The sequence below is a fragment of the Hyla sarda genome, unplaced genomic scaffold, assembly GCF_029499605.1.
Source record: "Hyla sarda isolate aHylSar1 unplaced genomic scaffold, aHylSar1.hap1 scaffold_272, whole genome shotgun sequence".
In the NCBI taxonomy this organism is placed as follows: Eukaryota; Metazoa; Chordata; class Amphibia; order Anura; family Hylidae; genus Hyla; species Hyla sarda.
Window position 1 is genome coordinate 204,711 of NW_026609418.1, and position 19,185 is coordinate 223,895.

The 19,185-nt window shown below is 49.7% G+C and overlaps 5 non-coding genes and 2 pseudogenes across 5 annotated transcripts; all 7 read right to left on the reverse strand.

Moving 5' to 3' along the window:
• Nucleotides 1-1,772: 1,772 nt before the first annotated feature.
• Nucleotides 1,773-1,963, reverse strand: LOC130325478 (U2 spliceosomal RNA). Its single transcript, XR_008870296.1, has one exon. It is a non-coding gene; the product is annotated as a U2 spliceosomal RNA (small nuclear RNA).
• Nucleotides 1,964-4,085: 2,122 nt separating this feature from the next.
• Nucleotides 4,086-4,276, reverse strand: LOC130325421 (U2 spliceosomal RNA). The gene has a single exon (XR_008870245.1). It is a non-coding gene; the product is annotated as a U2 spliceosomal RNA (small nuclear RNA).
• A 2,077-nt stretch (nt 4,277-6,353) lies between these two features.
• On the reverse strand, nt 6,354-6,544 carry LOC130325479 (U2 spliceosomal RNA). The gene has a single exon (XR_008870297.1). It is a non-coding gene; the product is annotated as a U2 spliceosomal RNA (small nuclear RNA).
• Nucleotides 6,545-8,646: 2,102 nt separating this feature from the next.
• LOC130325494 (U2 spliceosomal RNA) lies at nt 8,647-8,819 on the reverse strand (annotated as a pseudogene).
• Nucleotides 8,820-14,637: 5,818 nt separating this feature from the next.
• LOC130325518 (U2 spliceosomal RNA) lies at nt 14,638-14,808 on the reverse strand (annotated as a pseudogene).
• Nucleotides 14,809-15,974: 1,166 nt separating this feature from the next.
• On the reverse strand, nt 15,975-16,165 carry LOC130325568 (U2 spliceosomal RNA). The gene has a single exon (XR_008870363.1). It is a non-coding gene; the product is annotated as a U2 spliceosomal RNA (small nuclear RNA).
• A 2,094-nt stretch (nt 16,166-18,259) lies between these two features.
• LOC130325570 (U2 spliceosomal RNA) lies at nt 18,260-18,450 on the reverse strand. Its single transcript, XR_008870364.1, has one exon. It is a non-coding gene; the product is annotated as a U2 spliceosomal RNA (small nuclear RNA).
• Nucleotides 18,451-19,185: the final 735 nt, after the last annotated feature.

The window sequence follows — 19,185 nt, forward strand, 5'->3', positions numbered from 1 at the left end:
GCCTGCAGATGCCTCCTTGGCTGTCCCCAAACGGTATCAAACCAACACCCACGGGAAGCTGTAAGCATAGAGGACATGCCTGCACCCCATTGGACTTACCTGTGTGGGTTAAACCCGGGTTATTTGACAACCTATGGCGGTGATGGTTCTGCTCAGGCAGAGCAGTGCTGATGCTCCTCATAAAGCTGTCGCTGCTGTGAAGGTTCTAGGTGACATCACAAATCCCTATGGTTACATACACAACAAAGCTGGGTTGTTGTTGTTTACACTCTGCAAGGCCTGTGGAAGTGAGTGACATCATAGCACTGTAGTTCTGAGGGTTCTAGATGGATGCAACAATCTCCTGTTGCTTCTATGAAGGCCATAATAGACGACATCACCAAACAGCTCCATAGTCACATACACAGCAAAGGAGAGATGTTGTTTACACCTAGTGATGTCAGTGGTATTGAGTGACATCACAGCACAGTGCTAAGGCTCCTGGGCCTGGACACAGCAGCGGCTGCAATATCTCAACGGAGAATACGTTTATATATATGTGTGTGTGTGCGCGTATATATATATATATATATATATATATATATATATATATATATATATATATATTTCTCCGCCGAAATCACTTTTAAACCCATTTCCACCTTTTTTTCCCTTCTCTTCCTCTTACTTTTTTTTCACGTTTTTTTACGTTTTTCTCCTTTTCGCCTCTTTTCTGGGCGTATTATTCTTCTTTTTCTTCTTTTTTTTCGTCTAATGCATACCCCATCAGTGCAGCAATGCTTATTCAATACCGCCAGCAGATGGAGACACTGGGGGATAATTTTCTAAGGATTTATACTGATTTTTCCTGTCTGAATTTGTCGCACAGAAAGTTGCAGGCCAAATATGTGTGACATTTCTGCGACTTTAGCTTCTAGAGCATTTTTACAACATTATACATAGGTGCTGAATACATAAAAAGCGACTGTTCAGCGACAGACAAGTCGCATCGGCTGAAAGTAGGCCAGAATGTCAGTCCATGTTGGAGCAGGTTTAGATACAGTCTAAAGTATAGATCTCAAAGTCTGTGCACAGAATTTAGCAAGGGCCTCGCACCTTCTGATGCATCAGGTAGGTGCACAATAGCATAGCCTAACCCTCTGTACTTTGGTCTATATTGATGCGGGACATAGACAGCCAGCTGATGACCAATCCATTAGTGCAATGGATGGCTGGAAGCATTTGTCTTTGCCTTTGCAATACCACAGAAGCAATGCATGGTCAATGTACAGCAATGACACACCTGTGTGAACAGCCAGGAGACCCCCCCCCCCCCCCATGTTATGTTACATAGTTATATAGTTAGTACGGTCGAAAAAAGACATATGTCCATCAAGTTCAACCAGGGAATTAAGGGGTAGGGGGTGTGGCGCGATATTGGGGAAGGGATGAGATTTTATATTTCTTCATAAGCATTAATCTTATTTTGTCAATTAGGAACATTCAGCACCCACCCGCTATCAAGGCAGCTGCCTATCATGTCATGCCCTACCTGCACAGGTGTGCTGGCTACTCAAATGATCCAATTAAGGAGGCCATTTAGTCAGCAGCAGCAGAAGTCCTGTGCCTGGACGCTCCAACAGCGGCCAGACACAAGCAGAAGCAGAAGCAGCAGCAGCACCACCTTTTGTTTTTTGGCTGCAGCAGCAGCAAGGCCCACAGGGCTGGCTAGCTGGCTAGCCAGCAAGCAGGTAGCAATGAAAGTAGGAATCTTTCTTTTTAACCCTGTAAGGGGGTGGTGCACTGTACCCGAAGATACTGCCATATCGGGTCAATGCATAGGGCGACGGAAGCAAGCTTCGAAATCGGCCCCCGTTCTCAAAAATCCATTTAATATATGGTCCCCAGATAGGGGACGTATCAGATATTGAACTGATAAGAACAGATACTACACTTGATCTTAGCCAAAAGGCCGAGAAGCGATAACCGTGAAAGGGGCGGGCCCAACAAGGTGCCCTTCATGGGCACTATCACTGCTTGCTGTCAGGGAGGCTGCCAGACAATTTTCCATGCACACTCTGGGCTGGGGGGCAGTCAACCACCAGTACACACAGCAGAACCTAAACCCATACCATTATTGCACCCATACCATTATTGCTAAGCAGCAAGACAGGGGCCCATTGCACTCCCACGGGGCCTTTTTAAATGCAATCCATAACCCGGATTTGCCAGGAACCCTTCTTACTCCTCCTACTTGCATGTGACACTGGGCTTAGGATCTGCATAGGAAACACACACACAAGCACACACCTACCTTTGTTGCCTGCAGATGCCTCCTTGGCTGTCCCCAAACGGTATCAAACCAACACCCACGGGAAGCTGTAAGCATAGAGGACATGCCTGCACCCCATTGGACTTACCTGTGTGGGTTAAACCCGGGTTATTTGACAACCTATGGCGGTGATGGTTCTGCTCAGGCAGAGCAGTGCTGATGCTCCTCATAAAGCTGTCGCTGCTGTGAAGGTTCTAGGTGACATCACAAATCCCTATGGTTACATACACAACAAAGCTGGGTTGTTGTTGTTTACACTCTGCAAGGCCTGTGGAAGTGAGTGACATCATAGCACTGTAGTTCTGAGGGTTCTAGATGGATGCAACAATCTCCTGTTGCTTCTATGAAGGCCATAATAGACGACATCACCAAACAGCTCCATAGTCACATACACAGCAAAGGAGAGATGTTGTTTACACCTAGTGATGTCAGTGGTATTGAGTGACATCACAGCACAGTGCTAAGGCTCCTGGGCCTGGACACAGCAGCGGCTGCAATATCTCAACGGAGAATACGTTTATATATATGTGTGTGTGTGCGCGTATATATATATATATATATATATATATATATATATATATATATATATATATATATATATTTCTCCGCCGAAATCACTTTTAAACCCATTTCCACCTTTTTTTCCCTTCTCTTCCTCTTACTTTTTTTTCACGTTTTTTTACGTTTTTCTCCTTTTCGCCTCTTTTCTGGGCGTATTATTCTTCTTTTTCTTCTTTTTTTTCGTCTAATGCATACCCCATCAGTGCAGCAATGCTTATTCAATACCGCCAGCAGATGGAGACACTGGGGGATAATTTTCTAAGGATTTATACTGATTTTTTCTGTCTGAATTTGTCGCACAGAAAGTTGCAGGCCAAATATGTGTGACATTTCTGCGACTTTAGCTTCTAGAGCATTTTTACAACATTATACATAGGTGCTGAATACATAAAAAGCGACTGTTCAGCGACAGACAAGTCGCATCGGCTGAAAGTAGGCCAGAATGTCAGTCCATGTTGGAGCAGGTTTAGATACAGTCTAAAGTATAGATCTCAAAGTCTGTGCACAGAATTTAGCAAGGGCCTCGCACCTTCTGATGCATCAGGTAGGTGCACAATAGCATAGCCTAACCCTCTGTACTTTGGTCTATATTGATGCGGGACATAGACAGCCAGCTGATGACCAATCCATTAGTGCAATGGATGGCTGGAAGCATTTGTCTTTGCCTTTGCAATACCACAGAAGCAATGCATGGTCAATGTACAGCAATGACACACCTGTGTGAACAGCCAGGAGACCCCCCCCCCCCCCATGTTATGTTACATAGTTACATAGTTAGTACGGTCGAAAAAAGACATATGTCCATCAAGTTCAACCAGGGAATTAAGGGGTAGGGGTGTGGCGCGATATTGGGGAAGGGATGAGATTTTATATTTCTTCATAAGCATTAATCTTATTTTGTCAATTAGGAACATTCAGCACCCACCCGCTATCAAGGCAGCTGCCTATCATGTCATGCCCTACCTGCACAGGTGTGCTGGCTACTCAAATGATCCAATTAAGGAGGCCATTTAGTCAGCAGCAGCAGAAGTCCTGTGCCTGGACGCTCCAACAGCGGCCAGACACAAGCAGAAGCAGAAGCAGCAGAAGCAGCAGCAGCACCACCTTTTGTTTTTTGGCTGCAGCAGCAGCAAGGCCCACAGGGCTGGCTAGCTGGCTAGCCAGCAAGCAGGTAGCAATGAAAGTAGGAATCTTTCTTTTTAACCCTGTAAGGGGGTGGTGCACTGTACCCGAAGATACTGCCATATCGGGTCAATGCATAGGGCGATGGAAGCAAGCTTCGAAATCGGCCCCCGTTCTCAAAAATCCATTTAATATATGGTCCCCAGATAGGGGACGTATCAGATATTAAACTGATAAGAACAGATACTACACTTGATCTTAGCCAAAAGGCCGAGAAGCGATAACCGTGAAAGGGGCGGGCCCAACAAGGTGCCCTTCATGGGCACTATCACTGCTTGCTGTCAGGGAGGCTGCCAGACAATTTTCCATGCACACTCTGGGCTGGGGGGCAGTCAACCACCAGTACACACAGCAGAACCTAAACCCATACCATTATTGCTAAGCAGCAAGACAGGGGCCCATTGCACTCCCACGGGGCCTTTTTAAATGCAATCCATAACCCGGATTTGCCAGGAACCCTTCTTACTCCTCCTACTTGCATGTGACACTGGGCTTAGGATCTGCATAGGAAACACACACACAAGCACACACCTACCTTTGTTGCCTGCAGATGCCTCCTTGGCTGTCCCCAAACGGTATCAAACCAACACCCACGGGAAGCTGTAAGCATAGAGGACATGCCTGCACCCCATTGGACTTACCTGTGTGGGTTAAACCCGGGTTATTTGACAACCTATGGCGGTGATGGTTCTGCTCAGGCAGAGCAGTGCTGATGCTCCTCATAAAGCTGTCGCTGCTGTGAAGGTTCTAGGTGACATCACAAATCCCTATGGTTACATACACAACAAAGCTGGGTTGTTGTTGTTTACACTCTGCAAGGCCTGTGGAAGTGAGTGACATCATAGCACTGTAGTTCTGAGGGTTCTAGATGGATGCAACAATCTCCTGTTGCTTCTATGAAGGCCATAATAGACGACATCACCAAACAGCTCCATAGTCACATACACAGCAAAGGAGAGATGTTGTTTACACCTAGTGATGTCAGTGGTATTGAGTGACATCACAGCACAGTGCTAAGGCTCCTGGGCCTGGATACAGCAGCGGCTGCAATATCTCAACGGAGAATACGTTTATATATATGTGTGTGTGTGCGCGTATATATATATATATATATATATATATATATATATATATATTTCTCCGCCGAAATCACTTTTAAACCCATTTCCACCTTTTTTTCCCTTCTCTTCCTCTTACTTTTTTTTCACGTTTTTTTACGTTTTTCTCCTTTTCGCCTCTTTTCTGGGCGTATTATTCTTCTTTTTCTTCTTTTTTTTCGTCTAATGCATACCCCATCAGTGCAGCAATGCTTATTCAATACCGCCAGCAGATGGAGACACTGGGGGATAATTTTCTAAGGATTTATACTGATTTTTCCTGTCTGAATTTGTCGCACAGAAAGTTGCAGGCCAAATATGTGTGACATTTCTGCGACTTTAGCTTCTAGAGCATTTTTACAACATTATACATAGGTGCTGAATACATAAAAAGCGACTGTTCAGCGACAGACAAGTCGCATCGGCTGAAAGTAGGCCAGAATGTCAGTCCATGTTGGAGCAGGTTTAGATACAGTCTAAAGTATAGATCTCAAAGTCTGTGCACAGAATTTAGCAAGGGCCTCGCACCTTCTGATGCATCAGGTAGGTGCACAATAGCATAGCCTAACCCTCTGTACTTTGGTCTATATTGATGCGGGACATAGACAGCCAGCTGATGACCAATCCATTAGTGCAATGGATGGCTGGAAGCATTTGTCTTTGCCTTTGCAATACCACAGAAGCAATGCATGGTCAATGTACAGCAATGACACACCTGTGTGAACAGCCAGGAGACCCCCCCCCCCCCATGTTATGTTACATAGTTACATAGTTAGTACGGTCGAAAAAAGACATATGTCCATCAAGTTCAACCAGGGAATTAAGGGGTAGGGGTGTGGCGCGATATTGGGGAAGGGATGAGATTTTATATTTCTTCATAAGCATTAATCTTATTTTGTCAATTAGGAACATTCAGCACCCACCCGCTATCAAGGCAGCTGCCTATCATGTCATGCCCTACCTGCACAGGTGTGCTGGCTACTCAAATGATCCAATTAAGGAGGCCATTTAGTCAGCAGCAGCAGAAGTCCTGTGCCTGGACGCTCCAACAGCGGCCAGACACAAGCAGAAGCAGAAGCAGCAGCAGCACCACCTTTTGTTTTTTGGCTGCAGCAGCAGCAAGGCCCACAGGGCTGGCTAGCTGGCTAGCCAGCAAGCAGGTAGCAATGAAAGTAGGAATCTTTCTTTTTAACCCTGTAAGGGGGTGGTGCACTGTACCCGAAGATACTGCCATATCGGGTCAATGCATAGGGCGACGGAAGCAAGCTTCGAAATCGGCCCCCGTTCTCAAAAATCCATTTAATATATGGTCCCCAGATAGGGGACGTATCAGATATTGAACTGATAAGAACAGATACTACACTTGATCTTAGCCAAAAGGCCGAGAAGCGATAACCGTGAAAGGGGCGGGCCCAACAAGGTGCCCTTCATGGGCACTATCACTGCTTGCTGTCAGGAAGGCTGCCAGACAATTTTCCATGCACACTCTGGGCTGGGGGGCAGTCAACCACCAGTACACACAGCAGAACCTAAACCCATACCATTATTGCTAAGCAGCAAGACAGGGGCCCATTGCACTCCCACGGGGCCTTTTTAAATGCAATCCATAACCCGGATTTGCCAGGAACCCTTCTTACTCCTCCTACTTGCATGTGACACTGGGCTTAGGATCTGCATAGGAAACACACACACAAGCACACACCTACCTTTGTTGCCTGCAGATGCCTCCTTGGCTGTCCCCAAACGGTATCAAACCAACACCCACGGGAAGCTGTAAGCATAGAGGACATGCCTGCACCCCATTGGACTTACCTGTGTGGGTTAAACCCGGGTTATTTGACAACCTATGGCGGTGATGGTTCTGCTCAGGCAGAGCAGTGCTGATGCTCCTCATAAAGCTGTCGCTGCTGTGAAGGTTCTAGGTGACATCACAAATCCCTATGGTTACATACACAACAAAGCTGGGTTGTTGTTGTTTACACTCTGCAAGGCCAGTGGAAGTGAGTGACATCATAGCACTGTAGTTCTGAGGGTTCTAGATGGATGCAACAATCTCCTGTTGCTTCTATGAAGGCCATAATAGACGACATCACCAAACAGCTCCATAGTCACATACACAGCAAAGGAGAGATGTTGTTTACACCTAGTGATGTCAGTGGTATTGAGTGACATCACAGCACAGTGCTAAGGCTCCTGGGCCTGGACACAGCAGCGGCTGCAATATCTCAACGGAGAATACGTTTATATATATGTGTGTGTGTGCGCGTATATATATATATATATATATATATATATATATATATATATTTCTCCGCCGAAATCACTTTTAAACCCATTTCCACCTTTTTTTCCCTTCTCTTCCTCTTACTTTTTTTTCACGTTTTTTTACGTTTTTCTCCTTTTCGCCTCTTTTCTGGGCGTATTATTCTTCTTTTTCTTCTTTTTTTTCGTCTAATGCATACCCCATCAGTGCAGCAATGCTTATTCAATACCGCCAGCAGATGGAGACACTGGGGGATAATTTTCTAAGGATTTATACTGATTTTTCCTGTCTGAATTTGTCGCACAGAAAGTTGCAGGCCAAATATGTGTGACATTTCTGCGACTTTAGCTTCTAGAGCATTTTTACAACATTATACATAGGTGCTGAATACATAAAAAGCGACTGTTCAGCGACAGACAAGTCGCATCGGCTGAAAGTAGGCCAGAATGTCAGTCCATGTTGGAGCAGGTTTAGATACAGTCTAAAGTATAGATCTCAAAGTCTGTGCACAGAATTTAGCAAGGGCCTCGCACCTTCTGATGCATCAGGTAGGTGCACAATAGCATAGCCTAACCCTCTGTACTTTGGTCTATATTGATGCGGGACATAGACAGCCAGCTGATGACCAATCCATTAGTGCAATGGATGGCTGGAAGCATTTGTCTTTGCCTTTGCAATACCACAGAAGCAATGCATGGTCAATGTACAGCAATGACACACCTGTGTGAACAGCCAGGAGACCCCCCCCCCCCCCCCCCCCCCCACCCCCATGTTATGTTACATAGTTATATAGTTAGTACGGTCGAAAAAAGACATATGTCCATCAAGTTCAACCAGGGAATTAAGGGGTAGGGGTGTGGCGCGATATTGGGGAAGGGATGAGATTTTATATTTCTTCATAAGCATTAATCTTATTTTGTCAATTAGGAACATTCAGCACCCACCCGCTATCAAGGCAGCTGCCTATCATGTCATGCCCTACCTGCACAGGTGTGCTGGCTACTCAAATGATCCAATTAAGGAGGCCATTTAGTCAGCAGCAGCAGAAGTCCTGTGCCTGGACGCTCCAACAGCAGCCAGACACAAGCAGAAGCAGAAGCAGCAGAAGCAGCAGCAGCACCACCTTTTGCTTTTTGGCTGCAGCAGCAGCAAGGCCCACAGGGCTGGCTAGCTGGCTAGCCAGCAAGCAGGTAGCAATGAAAGTAGGAATCTTTCTTTTTAACCCTGTAAGGGGGTGGTGCACTGTACCCGAAGATACTGCCATATCGGGTCAATGCATAGGGCGACGGAAGCAAGCTTCGAAATCGGCCCCCGTTCTCAAAAATCCATTTAATATATGGTCCCCAGATAGGGGACGTATCAGATATTAAACTGATAAGAACAGATTTTTGATTGAAAGAGCTTTATTTTCCGTTCAGTCATTACAAGTCGTACAATAAATTACAGTCACACAAAGCATGATAGTACAATACACAGCAAAGGTTCCCTAAGCTATACATCGCACACCATGCTACTCTAACATTCAGCTCAATCCTGCAATAGAAAAGCACAAGAGATCAAACAAAAACCAAATAATACAATCTGTGATCGGGGTAGGGGTGTGGGCGACTATGTGGGGGTAGGGAGGGGGCGGATCACAGGGCCAAACTGTTGGGCTGTATCTTCAGGGAGACATGGGAGAAGGAGAGGGGTCTTCACTCCTCTTCTTCCTCATCAACGGCCGAGCTGTCCAAGATGGAATAGTCTCTAAGCAGGTTCTTGATGAACCTGCGGCAGTCCCGGACGGACATGTTTTCCCTGTTGATCACGAGGCGGTTCCTGGAGAGCCACACTGCGTCCTTAAAACAGTTCATAAGGCGCCAGGCCTCCTGGATGGCCTCCACGTCGTGGGTCCCAGGGAACAGGCCGTAAAGCACCGAATGGTACGATAGGCAGCTCCTGGGCACTGAGTCTCTGAGTTCCTGTTCTAGGGCGTCCAACAGACCCTGTGCAAAGGGGCACTGCCAAAACACGTGGAAAGATGTTTCCTCCACGTAGGGGCAACGGGGGCAGTACCGGGTCTTGCACAGGTTGCGGGCATGCATGAATGACCTGAGAGAGAGACCTCCCATGACGGCCATCCACGACAAGTCCTTGTGTCCATTGGTAAGCCGCTTTGAGGCCACATTGTTCCAAACTGTCTCTGCAGTGGCTGCGGGGAGTCCCGGAACCAGCTCGGTCGAGTCCTTAGCTCGGATGAGCTTGTGGATTGTCTTTGGCTTCCATAGGTCTGGTTTCAGTCCTTCCAGCTGGTGCTCCCTCACAAACCGGACAACATCCCCATAGAACCAGGGAGTGTTCCAGTTGTAAGGGATGGAGCTGTCCCACTTGTCCCAGCCCAGCTGTCTCCAGAGGGGCATGAGAAGCAAGCGAGACATGGACCTGCCCGCTGAGCCAGTCTTTTCTACAAGAGTCCGCTGCACCGTGACACATGCAAAGGAGGCCCTCAGCAGAGCGGGGATGTCGGGTATTCCCTTCCCACCCTTGCGGGGTTCCTTGTACATCACGGTCCTCTTGACTCTGTCCATTTTGCCCCAGACGAAGCCAAATACTGTCCGGGTGATGGCCTTGCAAACGGTGGTATGGGGAGGCCAGGCCTGTGCGGTATATTGGAGCACAGGCAAAACTTCACTCCGCAGGACAAGTGCCTTGCCTTCCATCGTGAGCTTTCTGGAGCTCCACAGTCCGATCTTTGAGTTTATCCTTCCTAGTCGGTCTTGCCAAGACTTAAGGGCCGCTCCTTCCTTCCCGAACCAGACTCCAAGAATTTGAATGAAGTCCGGCTTAATAGTAAAGGGGAAGGGGGCGGAAGAAGCCAGGTGCCACTCCCCGAAGAGCATGGCCTCCGACTTCCCGCAGTTGACTTTTGCCCCCGAAGCTCTGCCGAAGTCCTCGCAGGTCTGGACGAGTGCAGTCACCGAACGCTGGTCAGCGCAGAAGACGGTCACGTCGTCCATGTAGAGCGAGCACTTGACCTCGTGGCGATCTGGTCCTGGTGCGGTGATCCCTCTGATCTCTCCACTCTGCCGGATAGTCTCAGCGAAGAGCTCTATAACACAAACAAAAAGGAGAGGTGAAAGAGGGCAGCCTTGTCTAACCCCTGAAAGAATGGAAAAGGGGTCAGTCTTCCAGCCGTTCACCAACACCGTGCTGTAAATGTCAAAATACATAACGTTAACAAAAGAGCAAAACATCTTCCCCAGACCCAGCCTGCGCAAAACCCTGTCCATGAATGCGTGGGAGACACGGTCGAACGCCTTCTCCTGATCTAAGCTGACCAGGGCGGCGCGGCCCCCGCGGTCCTGGATGTAATGGACCGTGTCTCTCACAAGGGCAAGGCTGTCGGCAATCCTGCGGCCAGGAATGCTGCAGGTCTGGTCCGGATGGACGATCTGCCCCATGACAGGTTTCAGCCTGTTGGCCAGCACCTTGGCGAGGATCTTGTAGTCCACGTTCAGGAGAGAGATGGGACGCCAGTTTTTCAGGTCACATCTCTCCCCCTTCCGCTTATACAAGATCGTGATCATCCCTTCCCTCAACGACGGAGGCATTCTGCCCCCCACCACCATCTCCTCGTACACCTCCAACAGGTCCGGACAGGTCAGGTCACCCAGCGCTACGTAGAGCTCGGCCGGGAGACCGTCACTGCCCGGGGTCCTGCCGGGCTTAAAGGATTTAGCGGCAGAGAGCAGCTCCCCCACCGTCAAGGGATCGTCCATAGCCGCCGCACCTGCGGGATCAACAACGTTAGTGACACCTGACAGGAACCTCTCGGCGGCTTCGGGGTCGGATGACTTGGGGGCGTAGAGGTTGCTGTAGAAGTCGTGGACGACCCCCATCACTTCCTCCTTGCCGCTCCTCATGTGTCCGGTCTCATCTCGTAGCTCAGTCAGGGGCGTGTGGCCGGCATGGAGCTTCCTGAAAAAGAAAGAGTTACATTTCTCACCCTTCTCCAGGTTCTCCACCTTGGAACGAAAGACGATTCGCTTGGATTCCTCCTCAAAGTGCCTTTTCAAGCTCTTTTTGGTCTCCTCCAGCTCCTCCCTGACGTCCCAGCCACACTGGAGCAGGTCCTGCAGGGACCGCAGCTCGCGCTGCAGTTTCCTCAAGTCCCACTTCTTCGCACACGCCTGTTGTCTGCCTTTTGCCTGAAAGAAACAACGGAATTCGACTTTAACATATTCCCACCAGTCGCTGATGCACTTGAACAGACATTTGTCATTTCGCCATACAAGGTACGCATCCCTAAGTTCCTCCATGACCTCCCTCTGCTCCAACAGGGCACAATTCAACTTCCAGGAGCCTGGGCCAGGTGGGAATCCATGGCCCAGAGTCCCCCGGAATCGAATGGCCCTGTGGTCAGAGAAGAAGCAGGGGACCATAGAGTACGACACCTTTCTGACTGCTCTCGAAGTGAAGATGAAGTCTATCCGAGAACGGAGCGAGCCATCGGGGCGGCTCCACGTATAGTTTACGGAGCCGTTCCCGATGGACCCGACAACGTCCTGCAAGGATGCCTCCGTCACCATCTCAATCAGCAGTTTAGACGTCACGTCCAGGTTGGCGGATGTGCCAGAACTGCGCCCGTCCACCTCAATGGGGCAGTTGAAGTCACCACCCAACACTACTGCCCTAGTGGTGGCGAGTTCAGCCCGCAGGGCCTGGAGAACCTCCAGTCGGACATCCCTCTCAGGGGAGGCGTACACGTTGATGAGCCGCACGGGCTCACCCGCCCAGGAACCGTCTGCGACAAGAAGTCTGCCACAGACGAGCTCCCGGACGGAATCAAGTGCAAAGTTACCTCCCCTGATCAGGATGGCCACCCCCGCAGACCTATTGTCGCCCCCACCAGACCAGTAGGAAGGGCCGTGAGGCCACTGCCTGGCCAGATGGTTGTAAGACCTAGAAGCAGACAAAGCACATTCCTGCAACATGTAAACATCACACCTCTGGGAATCTAAGAACGTAAGAACAGTCTGGAATCTAAACCAAGCTCTAATACTCCTCACATTAATGCAGAAGATGTTGAGATCAGCCATGGGAATAAAAAAGAGAGGTTAGTTCTGATACTAGTTACCAGTCTGGTCGGACGGGTCCTCTTCTCTGGCGCCTGTCGGCTCGTGTGGCTTCTCGTAGCGCCCTTCCAAGAACTCGTCGTAGACCGTGTTGGACGGAGTGTCCAGGATTTTCTTAACCTCTGGGTCCTGCAGCAGCTCCTCCATAGATTGAGCTTGGACTGGCTCTGCTTGGACCTGCTCCACTTGGGCCTGCTCCATCACCTCCTCTCCTTCTGAAGCCTCAGGGCTCTCGCAGACCTGCTCCATCTCCTCCTCCTCATCTGAAGCTTGAGGGGTTTCGCAGGTCTCGATTATCTTTCTTTTGTGGGACTCTTCTGATACGTTGTCCCTTCCTTTCCTCTTCCTCTGTATGGTACCTGGGGGAGGAAGCACAGGAAAGTCCTCCGAAGGGCGGGCACCAGCAGCTGGAGGGGGGTTAGGTGCTGCTGGGCCAGGAGAGAAAGGAGGCTGGGTGGGGCGGGGGGCAGGAGAGAGTGCCCGGGCAGGGGAGGACGGGGCAGGGGTGGGCCGGGCAGGGGAGGACGGGGCAGGGGTGGGCCGGGCAGGGGAGGACGGGGCAGGGGTGGGCCGGGGTGGGGTACGGGGGGCAGGGGTGGGCCGGGGTGGGGTACGGGGGGCAGGGGTGGGGCGGGATGGGGCAGGAGGGGTGGGGGTGGGACGGGATGGGGCAGGAGGGGCAGGGGTGGGACGGGATGGGGCAGGAGGGGCAGGGGTGGGACGGGATGGGGCAGGGGTGGGACGGGATGGGGCAGGGGTGGGGCGGGATGGGGCAGGAGATGGGGCGGGAGGGGCAGGGGATGGGGCGGGAGGTGCAGGGGAGGGGCGGGACGGGGCAGGGGTGGTGGCTTTCGCCTTCTTACCCTCCTTGGTCGGCTTGGCCATCCGTGGTGTTGGCTCCGGAGCTGGGGCTGGCTTCGGTGCTCTCGCTGCCACAGATGCCCATGTTCTCTCCCTCTGGGGGCAGTCCTTGTAGCTGTGGGCTGCCAGTCCGCAGAGGTTGCAGGTCTTGCTCTTGGGGCAGTCCTTGGTCGTGTGACCTGTCACACGGCAATACCTGCAGGCATCCTCCGTACAGTCCTTGCCCTCGTGGCCCATCTTGCCACATCTCCTGCAGGTCTGCGGCATGTCCGGGTAGAAGATAAGTCCTGTGGAGTTGCCCAAGGAAAATGTCGTTGGCAGGTGCTGTAGTCCGTCTGGAGAAGCAGGGTTCTTGTTGAGTCTGACGACCACAGACCACTTGCAGGTCCAGTATCCGAGTGAGTTCAGGATGCGGGTGGGCTCCCTCACCACGGTGCAGAAGCGCTTCAGGAAGGTCGAGATGTCCGTGCCTGGGGTGTGTGGGTTCCGCATTGAGACCGTCACCCGCCTCTCCTCTCTTTGAATAAGGCAGTTGCCCACAAAGCGAGAGAAAGGGGATTCGGGACTCGCCGCTTTCACCACCTCCCAGTATCTTCTACAGGTCCCAATGGTGGCAAAGGTGATGTAGAAGATTCCCGAAAAGAAGGTTGCTATTCCCAGGGTGTCAGCCGTGGGGAAGCCTTGATCCGCCAGCATCTTCTTGCAGAACACGTCGTGGGACATGTCCGGCACCCTTCCGTCCACGGGCTTGAGCTTCAAGGCAACAGTCTGCCTCATCCAGGGCTCCAGGGTTGGAGCTTCCAGGTTAGGAATTCTGCCGCCCTTCTGCCTTGCCGTGGTGGAGGTTGAAGCTTGCTGTGGTTGGGGCTGGACCTCCAGGCCTTGCCCTGCAGCCTCCTGGGTGGACTTGCTGGTTGAGGCCATGGCTTCTTCCAGCAGGCTCTTTTCCGCTTCCTTGCTTGCTTGTGGAGAGAGGCTTCGCAAAGTCTTCTTTCCCGGGTGGGAGGAGCTATGCAGATCCGGTCCCGGTGGGAGGAGCTATGCAAATCCTTCTCCAGAGGCAGCGAGTTTCTTCGAAAAGATTCTGCGCCGCCTTCCTCTTCGCCGCTGTTCCGGAATTCACCGCCGATTCCCTTCTTCCAGGTTCTTCGTCGGCTTCTTCCGGAGCTGCAGTCTTCAAGATCTTCTCCTTCTTCAGATGTTCCGAGGCAGGCAGGAGACGATCTTCAGGTGGTATGCTCTAGAGAAATGCGGTTCTAATAAGAACGAAAAGTACTGCAATCGTACTACGCAAAATCTCTACCACAATGCTTGGAGTTCTTCAGACCGTAGCGATCATGGTATCTCCCCTGCCAGGTAAGTATAAACTGATAAGAACAGATACTACACTTGATCTTAGCCAAAAGGCCGAGAAGCGATAACCGTGAAAGGGGCGGGCCCAACAAGGTGCCCTTCATGGGCACTATCACTGCTTGCTGTCAGGGAGGCTGCCAGACAATTTTCCATGCACACTCTGGGCTGGGGGGCAGTCAACCACCAGTACACACAGCAGAACCTAAACCCATACCATTATTGCTAAGCAGCAAGACAGGGGCCCATTGCCGATGGAGACACTGGGGGATAATTTTCTAAGGATTTATACTGATTTTTCCTGTCTGAATTTGTCGCACAGAAAGTTGCAGGCCAAATATGTGTGACATTTCTGCGACTTTAGCTTCTAGAGCATTTTTACAACATTATACATAGGTGCTGAATACATAAAAAGCGACTGTTCAGCGACAGACAAGTCGCATCGGCTGAAAGTAGGCCAGAATGTCAGTCCATGTTGGAGCAGGTTTAGATACAGTCTAAAGTATAGATCTCAAAGTCTGTGCACAGAATTTAGCAAGGGCCTCGCACCTTCTGATGCATCAGGTAGGTGCACAATAGCATAGCCTAACCCTCTGTACTTTGGTCTATATTGATGCGGGACATAGACAGCCAGCTGATGACCAATCCATTAGTGCAATGGATGGCTGGAAGCATTTGTCTTTGCCTTTGCAATACCACAGAAGCAATGCATGGTCAATGTACAGCAATGACACACCTGTGTGAACAGCCAGGAGACCCCCCCCCCCCCCCCATGTTATGTTACATAGTTACATAGTTAGTACGGTCGAAAAAAGACATATGTCCATCAAGTTCAACCAGGGAATTAAGGGGTAGGGGGTGTGGCGCGATATTGGGGAAGGGATGAGATTTTATATTTCTTCATAAGCATTAATCTTATTTTGTCAATTAGGAACATTCAGCACCCACCCGCTATCAAGGCAGCTGCCTATCATGTCATGCCCTACCTGCACAGGTGTGCTGGCTACTCAAATGATCCAATTAAGGAGGCCATTTAGTCAGCAGCAGCAGAAGTCCTGTGCCTGGACGCTCCAACAGCGGCCAGACACAAGCAGAAGCAGAAGCAGCAGAAGCAGCAGCAGCACCACCTTTTGTTTTTTGGCTGCAGCAGCAGCAAGGCCCACAGGGCTGGCTAGCTGGCTAGCCAGCAAGCAGGTAGCAATGAAAGTAGGAATCTTTCTTTTTAACCTGTAAGGGGGTGGTGCACTGTACCCGAAGATACTGCCATATCGGGTCAATGCATAGGGCGACGGAAGCAAGCTTCGAAATCGGCCCCCGTTCTCAAAAATCCATTTAATATATGGTCCCCAGATAGGGGACGTATCAGATATTAAACTGATAAGAACAGATACTACACTTGATCTTAGCCAAAAGGCCGAGAAGCGATAACCGTGAAAGGGGCGGGCCCAACAAGGTGCCCTTCATGGGCACTATCACTGCTTGCTGTCAGGGAGGCTGCCAGACAATTTTCCATGCACACTCTGGGCTGGGGGGCAGTCAACCACCAGTACACACAGCAGAACCTAAACCCATACCATTATTGCTAAGCAGCAAGACAGGGGCCCATTGCACTCCCACGGGGCCTTTTTAAATGCAATCCATAACCCGGATTTGCCAGGAACCCTTCTTACTCCTCCTACTTGCATGTGACACTGGGCTTAGGATCTGCATAGGAAACACACACACAAGCACACACCTACCTTTGTTGCCTGCAGATGCCTCCTTGGCTGTCCCCAAACGGTATCAAACCAACACCCACGGGAAGCTGTAAGCATAGAGGACATGCCTGCACCCCATTGGACTTACCTGTGTGGGTTAAACCCGGGTTATTTGACAACCTATGGCGGTGATGGTTCTGCTCAGGCAGAGCAGTGCTGATGCTCCTCATAAAGCTGTCGCTGCTGTGAAGGTTCTAGGTGACATCACAAATCCCTATGGTTACATACACAACAAAGCTGGGTTGTTGTTGTTTACACTCTGCAAGGCCTGTGGAAGTGAGTGACATCATAGCACTGTAGTTCTGAGGGTTCTAGATGGATGCAACAATCTCCTGTTGCTTCTATGAAGGCCATAATAGACGGCATCACCAAACAGCTCCATAGTCACATACACAGCAAAGGAGAGATGTTGTTTACACCTAGTGATGTCAGTGGTATTGAGTGACATCACAGCACAGTGCTAAGGCTCCTGGGCCTGGACACAGCAGCGGCTGCAATATCTCAACGGAGAATACGTTTATATATATGTGTGTGTGTGTGCGCGTATATATATATATATATATATATATATATATATATATATATATATTTCTCCGCCGAAATCACTTTTAAACCCATTTCCACCTTTTTTTCCCTTCTCTTCCTCTTACTTTTTTTTCACGTTTTTTTACGTTTTTCTCCTTTTCGCCTCTTTTCTGGGCGTATTATTCTTCTTTTTCTTCTTTTTTTTCGTCTAATGCATACCCCATCAGTGCAGCAATGCTTATTCAATACCGCCAGCAGATGGAGACACTGGGGGATAATTTTCTAAGGATTTATACTGATTTTTCCTGTCTGAATTTGTCGCACAGAAAGTTGCAGGCCAAATATGTGTGACATTTCTGCGACTTTAGCTTCTAGAGCATTTTTACAACATTATACATAGGTGCTGAATACATAAAAAGCGACTGTTCAGCGACAGACAAGTCGCATCGGCTGAAAGTAGGCCAGAATGTCAGTCCATGTTGGAGCAGGTTTAGATACAGTCTAAAGTATAGATCTCAAAGTCTGTGCACAGAATTTAGCAAGGGCCTCGCACCTTCTGATGCATCAGGTAGGTGCACAATAGCATAGCCTAACCCTCTGTACTTTGGTCTATATTGATGCGGGACATAGACAGCCAGCTGATGACCAATCCATTAGTGCAATGGATGGCTGGAAGCATTTGTCTTTGCCTTTGCAATACCACAGAAGCAATGCATGGTCAATGTACAGCAATGACACACCTGTGTGAACAGCCAGGAGACCCCCCCCCCCCCCCATGTTATGTTACATAGTTATATAGTTAGTACGGTCGAAAAAAGACATATGTCCATCAAGTTCAACCAGGGAATTAAGGGGTAGGGGTGTGGCGCGATATTGGGGAAGGGATGAGATTTTATATTTCTTCATAAGCATTAATCTTATTTTGTCAATTAGGAACATTCAGCACCCACCCGCTATCAAGGCAGCTGCCTATCATGTCATGCCCTACCTGCACAGGTGTGCTGGCTACTCAAATGATCCAATTAAGGAGGCCATTTAGTCAGCAGCAGCAGAAGTCCTGTGCCTGGACGCTCCAACAGCAGCCAGACACAAGCAGAAGCAGAAGCAGCAGAAGCAGCAGCAGCACCACCTTTTGTTTCTTGGCTGCAGCAGCAGCAAGGCCCACAGGGCTGGCTAGCTGGCTAGCCAGCAAGCAGGTAGCAATGAAAGTAGGAATCTTTCTTTTTAACCCTGTAAGGGGGTGGTGCACTGTACCCGAAGATACTGCCATATCGGGTCAATGCATAGGGCGACGGAAGCAAGCTTCGAAATCGGCCCCCGTTCTCAAAAATCCATTTAATATATGGTCCCCAGATAGGGGACGTATCAGATATTAAACTGATAAGAACAGATACTACACTTGATCTTAGCCAAAAGGCCGAGAAGCGATAACCGTGAAAGGGGCGGGCCCAACAAGGTGCCCTTCATGGGCACTATCACTGCTTGCTGTCAGGGAGGCTGCCAGACAATTTTCCATGCACACTCTGGGCTGGGGGGCAGTCAACCACCAGTACACACAGCAGAACCTAAACCCATACCATTATTGCTAAGCAGCAAGACAGGGGCCCATTGCACTCCCACGGGGCCTTTTTAAATGCAATCCATAACCCGGATTTGCCAGGAACCCTTCTTACTCCTCCTACTTGCATGTGACACTGGGCTTAGGATCTGCATAGGAAACACACACACAAGCACACACCTACCTTTGTTGCCTGCAGATGCCTCCTTGGCTGTCCCCAAACGGTATCAAACCAACACCCACGGGAAGCTGTAAGCATAGAGGACATGCCTGCACCCCATTGGACTTACCTGTGTGGGTTAAACCCGGGTTATTTGACAACCTATGGCGGTGATGGTTCTGCTCAGGCAGAGCAGTGCTGATGCTCCTCATAAAGCTGTCGCTGCTGTGAAGGTTCTAGGTGACATCACAAATCCCTATGGTTACATACACAACAAAGCTGGGTTGTTGTTGTTTACACTCTGCAAGGCCTGTGGAAGTGAGTGACATCATAGCACTGTAGTTCTGAGGGTTCTAGATGGATGCAACAATCTCCTGTTGCTTCTATGAAGGCCATAATAGACGACATCACCAAACAGCTCCATAGTCACATACACAGCAAAGGAG